Below are 6,931 nucleotides of genomic sequence, written 5' to 3'. Positions count from 1 at the left end.
ATCACTAATTATTAGAGAAATGCAAATCAAAACTACAATGAGGTGTCACCTCACACCAGTTAGAATGGGCATCATCAGAATATCTACAAACAACAAATGCTGGAGAGGGTGTGGAGAAAAGGGAACCCTGCTGCACTGTTGGTGGGAATGTAAACTGATACAGCCACTATGGAGAACAGTATGGAGGTTCCTTAAAAAACTAAAAATAGAATTACCATATGACCCAGCAATCCCACTCAGGGCATATAGCCTGAGAAAACCATAATTCAAAGACACATGCACCCCAATGTTCATTGCAGCACTATTTACAATAGCCAGGACATGGAAGCAACCTAAATGCCCATCAACAGACGGATGGATAAAGAAGATATGGTACATACATATATGGAATATTACTCAGCCATAAAGAGCAACGAAATTGGGTCATTTGTAGAGACGTGGATGGATCTAGAGACTCTCATACAGAGTGAAGTAGGTCAGAAAGAGAAAAACAAATATCATATATTAACGCATATATGTGGAACCTCAAAATGGTACAGAATATGTGGAACCTCGAAATGGTACAGATGAACCGGTTTGCAGAGCAGAAATTGAGACACAGATGTAGTGAACAAACGTATGGACACTAAGGGGGGAAAGCCACGGGGGGTTGGGGGTGGTGGTGTGATGAATTGGGAGATTGGGATTGACATGTATACACCAATATGTATAAAATGGATGACTAATAAGAACCTGCTGTATAAAAAAGAAATAAAATAAGAAAAAAATAGAAAAGATAGTAATGTTATCCTAACATTAATTGACAAGTGTTCACTGATGGATGACGGATAAAGAAAATGTGGTCCATCCACACACAGTGGAGTATGATTTAGCCTCAGCAGGGAAGGGCATTGTGACAGGTGTTACCACGTGGATGAACCTTGAGGACATTATGCTCAGTGACATAAGCCAGTCACCAAAGGACAAACGCTGTGTGATTCCATTTATACGAGGTGCCTGGAGGGGTCAGATTCATAGAGACAGAAAGCAGGCTGGTGGGGGCCGGGGGCTGGGGGGGATGGGAGTGAGTGCTTCATGGGGGCGGAGTTTCAGTTCGGGAGATGGAAAGGGTCTGGAGGTGGTGGTGTTGACGTCTGCACAGCAGTGTGAATGTGCTTCATGCCACTGAGCTGTGCTCTTAAAAATGGTTACGATGGTCCCTGTTATGCTATACTACACATATTTTACCATAAAAAGATCACTTAAAAACTTTTGTAATGAAAAATAAACTGAGTGCCAGTGCAGCCTGGACAGTGACTCTCCCAGGAGCAGTGCCGGGGCCCTCCGGTGGCCACGGCACTGTGGTCTGGCCACCTCTCCTGGCGTGACTGGGCCCCCATGGCGAGGGTCCGCATGGCCCGGGGGACATTCACACTGGTGGTACAGTGGTCACTGCTGGAAAACTGGCTCTCTGGGGGACGAGCCCTGATGGGGAGCATTTCCCAGTCAGTGACCCCTGGGAGGATGTCAGGCTAAGCACGTGAGCTCGCCGGGAGTGGGGCTGGGGGAGAGTCACTGAGCTGGACTGACCAGCCCTCCTGCCCAGAGCTCACAGGCAACCGGTTGCGTCCTTCACCCTTTGTCCAGCAAGCAGTGATGGAGACGCCACCGTCCACACCGGAAGCAGCTCCCCACCCAGCTTGCCACCATCCCCAGGGAGCGAAGCCACTCTTCCCACTGCGTTAGGGACCAAAACACACGAATACAACATTTTTTAATATGAATTCTTTTATCATCTTTTTGGCTTCAATGTCTGCATTTTAACAGTATGGAAACAATCAGGTTGTGAAAGGAAAAGAAAAATGGAGTCAGTGATGCTCCGAGGGTCTCTCAAATGGAGCCGGGAGGCCACCGAAGATGGGACTTTCGCTTGTCCCAGCCTGGACGGACGCTGACCCTGTGACCGAATGAGGTCAGTCTACTTACCAGACCCCTGCCCTAAAGAAACTCGGGGTCCCTTAAGGACAAGTGTTTTCCAGCTCCTGTCAGGACCAATCAGGTCTCACCCGGCAACTTTTAACAAAAAGGCCTCTTGGCTTTTTGTCTTCAGAAGCCCCTGACTCTTTCTCTTCCCTGAACACTCTTTCAGGGTTACCCGAATCTGGGTCTCCTGAATTGCAGTTTTTACTTGCAGTCCCCAAGTAAACTCTTTTCTTATGTGCAGCCACTTGCATTATTGTTTTGGTTGATAAGATCTGGGATATGGGAGGATATTCCACAAGATACTTGTCCTGGAGTCAAAGTTACAGAATTCCACACGAACCACCAAAAAGAACAGAATTCTACATGAACCACTATCCCAGCCCGAGACCAACCCTGGAGCCACACCTTTGCTGGGGAAACTCAAACAGCAGAGCAAAGGCTTTGAAAACTGGGCTGACGTTGAATCGACCACACACAGCAGGTAAGACGGGACTTATCAGGTCACAGGGTCAGAGTCCGTCCGGGCTGGGAGGAGCCTAAGTCCCGTCCTTGGTGGCCGCCCGGCTCCATTTGAGAGACTCTCTGAACCGACTCCATTTTTCTTCTCCTTTCCATCAGGTAAAAGTGAACACTTGAATGGAAAGACAGAAGTTATCAGCAGAGAAAAATAAATTATAAAAAGAGCCTAATGGAAATTTTAGAATTCAAAAATACAATGTCTGAAAAAGATTTGCAAATCACCTATCTGACAAAGGACTTGTACCCAGAATGTATAAAGAACTCTTCACACTCAACAATAAGAAAACCACCCAATGAAACATGGGCAAAATATTCTGACAATCCCCAAAGAAGACGTATGCATGGCAAATAAGCACATGAAAAGCTGCTCATCAGCAGTCATGACGGATTTGCAAATTAAAGTTTAAGCTACGCTAGGAATCCTCTAGAATGACTACACACAAGGGCTGTTGCTGCCGACTGGGGTGCTGGGCGCCCCCCTGCAGTGTCGTGGGAACTGGCACGGCCACTCTGGAAATCTGCCCGTAATTTCTTTAAAAACTGAACCTATACCTACCATAAACCTGAAAGTTATGCCCTGGGCATTTACCCTAAAGAAGTGAAAACTTACCTACACACAAAACCCGCACGTGGGTGTTCGTAACATCTTTACTTGTACCACCAAAGGCTAGAAACGACCCAGTGTCCGGTGTATGTTTGAACAGACGGGTCCACACAGGCCCAGAATGGAAAGAACAAACTGTGAACAGGCCCAGCGGCTCGGCTGGGTCTCGGTGGCTTGACGCCGAGGAGACCTTCCGCGGTCACGTGTTGTCTGGCTCCACACCCGCCCCGACTGCACTTGGCTTCACTGAGCTTCCCAGATACCGTGCATTTTACACATGGAAGGTTTACGGCAGCCCCGTGCTGTCAGATAACGGTTAGCATTTTTAGCAATAAAGTATTTGTTAGTTAAGGTCTGTAGGTTGTTTTTTAGACATCCTGTTACCGAACCAAACTCAGGTCTGCCGGTCCGACCTGCAGCAAACCCATCCACTGACCCGGGCTGAGGCGAAGGAAAGGGCGGTGTTTACTGCAAGGTGCCCGGCGCGGGGCTGCGCAAGGAGGACGGGAACCCGAACTCGCCGACGGCTTTCGGGGAAAAGTTTTTAAAGGCAGTGTGAGGAGAGGGTGGCGGGGCGTGATCAGCTCCTGGACGTTCTTCTGATTGGCTGGTGGTGAGGTCATCGGGAGTCAACATCATCAACTTCTGGTTCCAACCGGTCTGGGGTCTCCGTGCTTGAGGGCAGCAGACGGTGAACTTCTCCACCTGGTGGGAGTTTCAGGATCTGCAAAAGAGCTCAAAGGACATGGCTCAGAATATCATCTACAGTCCACGAGGAGGAACTAAAGGCCCTTGACTGAGTTTTACGGCTAAACTATAATTTTTGTGTCTTGCTTGACTGCTTTCCTTTGTTTCTGCATTTGCTCTCTTCGCTGATTAAATGTGCTCTTTGGAAGTCAGCAGATGCCCAGGAGGCGAAGACTTTTCTGCAAACAAGAGGTGGGGAAAAGCGTCGGCGGTGGGGGTCCCTGGGAAGGCCCCGCAGAGTCCTGCTGGGTTTCGGTAAAGCTCCTGCACAATTCATAGACTACCGTATGGTATAAACACGACTTTACATGCACCGGAAAACCAAAAAATTCCTGTCTCACTTTATTGCGATTTTTGCTTTATTGCTATGGTATGGAACCAAACCCACAGTATCTCCGAGGTCTGCCTGCAGGTGACTTTCTGGCAAAGCCAGGACCATAAAGACGGATCACAGATTCGTGGTTTCCGTGGACTGAGAGCAGGGGACGGGCTGGACTGAAGGGGCAGCAGGAGGGAGTTTGTGGGGGTGATGATCTGGTTTGAATCTTGCGTGACGGTGAATTTGCCCAAACTCACAGAACTGAACATCACAAAGGGTGGATTTTAGAGTATTAAACTAAATATAAAAACTTAGAGAGTCACTGTTCTCGAGGAACCGTCGGGAGAGCTGCTCCAGACAGAAGGAGACCAGGAAACATGAGACCATGTGGTGGGTGGACCCAGAAACACAGCTACATGTGACATCCTCGGGGTGAGCAGGGAAGGGGAACGTGGACTAGGGGCGGCGTGAGCTACACGCTTCTTGGCCATGATGACCATCCTGTGGTTTTGTACAAGGTCGCCATTGTTATTAGGAGAAAAGGAGATTCACGCTGACACAGTCGGGGAGCAGATCCTTTCAGATACTGGGAGAGGGAGAGATTCAGAGACAGAGACAGAGGCTGGCATGATGGTACATGGGTTTTCACTGCATATTTTTTCAAATTTTCTGTGCATTTTAAATTTTATAATAGAAAGTGTATATTTTTAATGCCGTGGGGAAAATAATTCTAGACACACCTTATCATCTGGGACTGAAGTTAAATTCTGAATTCCTAGGCCAAAATAATTCAACAGCATTTTCCAATCACGCGCTCCAAGCTGGAGGGACATGTTTCTTGCTAATAGGCTCAGCATCGGTTTGGAAAAGTTCTAGAAACCAAACCAAGAATGCATTTTGCTCACAGACTTGCTTTTGTCCTTTGCAAGGAGCTGTGAGCAGGAAGCTTCTGCAGGTGCAGATGTGATCTGGGCGGCTCCTGGTCCCGGGGGGAGGGCTGGGGGGCAGTCCCAGAGGCAGGGCTCACCGAGGTCAGTGCCCTCAACCACAAGGCAGGCATGTCATCCTCTCCCCTGCAGAGGGGAACCCGGGGGCTCATGGGAAGTAAGCAAGTAGGAGCTGTTGGTTTCCCCCACTGAGTTGACCTCCAGACACCAGCCTCTCACTTGGCTTCACCTTCACTTTTAAATGCCCTGGAAAGATCAATGATTTTACTGTTTGATTTAAATTTCACCAGTGATTCCGAAACCATGAACATATAAACTCCTATGGTCATCTCAAGTGTGCAATCTGGAAGATTTCTTTTTCTTGCAAATCACAATTATCCATAAGAAAATACGGTGCCTTTTCTTTAAATGACCTCCTTTAAATCTCCCACGCACACAGGACTCTTGGAGGCATATTTATCAATAAATGGACACTAGTCATCTGAGCATCACGGTTTGTATAATTGGAGCTGCACACTTACAGTCCTGGAGGCTGGGCCCAGATGGCCGAGAACTTGCTTTCTGGGCTGACTAGACTCTCAAAGCCCAGACACATCTTAACTTGGCTCCCAGAGTAAACTCCATGGGGTGAAATAAACTTTCACTGACTCTCTTCTTTGGATTCTATGTCGCTCTTTTTGTTTCTGGTTCTCGGCCAAGTTTGGCTGGTGAGGGTGCCAGCTGGGCTCAGCTGAAACACGGTGCAGCACCTAGGACCCTTAGGTGGCCGGGGGGAGGCGGTGGGGTGCCCACGGGAAAAGGGTGAGGGAAAATTTTAAACAAACGGGTGAGGAATGGAACGCAGCAGGCACCGTGCTGACCTCAGAGGTCCTGTCGCTGACCAGCCCAGGCCTTTCCAGCGCTTGGCTGGCGGCCCGTGGCTCCTTCTCAGGTTGTGGTCTGGGAGAGAAACTGACGGAGGACCCCTCCCCGCTGCTGCACAAGGGGTGGCCAGGGCGTGACCTCCCTCCTCCAGGGTGGCCCCACAAATCCCTTGGGAGTGCAGTTCCCTCCAAGGCTGCTGTGCATTGCCCGCCCAGGTCGCTGTCCCTGTGGCCGGGTCACCAGCAAGACCAGAACCTTCCTCCACTGGCTCAGCCCCACGGCGCACCCAGCGGTGCTGCCAGGCCATTCTATCCAGCCGTAAGGACGTGAGGTCGTTTGTCCAGCTGTGCGGACGCGAGGCCATTCTGTCCAGCTGCGAGGACGTGAGGTCATTTGTCCAGCTGTGCGGACGTGAGGTCATTTGTCCAGCTGTGCGGACGTGAGGCCATTCTGTCCAGCCGTGAGGACGTGAGGTCATTTGTCCAGCTGTGAGGACGTGAGGCCATTCTGTCCAGCCGTAAGGACGTGAGGTCATTTGTCCAGCTGCGAGGACGTGAGGTCATTTGTCCAGCTGTGAGGACGTGAGGTCATTTGTCCAGCTGTGTGGACGCGTGGTCATTTGTCCAGCTGTGAGGACGTGAGGCCATTCTGTCCAGCTGCGAGGACGTGAGGTCATTTGTCCAGCTGTGAGGACCTGAGGTCATTTGTCCAGCTGTGTGGACGCGTGGTCATCTGTCCAGCTGTGAGGACGTGAGGCCATTCTGTCCAGCCGTAAGGACGTGAGGTCGTTTGTCCAGCTGTGCGGACGCGAGGCCATTCTGTCCAGCTGCGAGGACGTGAGGTCGTTTGTCCAGCTGTGAGGACCTGAGGTCATTTGTCCAGCTGTGTGGACGCGTGGTCATTTGTCCAGCTGTGAGGACGTGAGGCCATTCTGTCCAGCTGTGAGGACGTGAGGTCATTTGTCCAGCT

The sequence above is a fragment of the Physeter macrocephalus genome, chromosome 8, assembly GCF_002837175.3.
Source record: "Physeter macrocephalus isolate SW-GA chromosome 8, ASM283717v5, whole genome shotgun sequence".
In the NCBI taxonomy this organism is placed as follows: Eukaryota; Metazoa; Chordata; class Mammalia; order Artiodactyla; family Physeteridae; genus Physeter; species Physeter macrocephalus.
Note: the sequence above shows the minus strand (reverse complement) of the source record.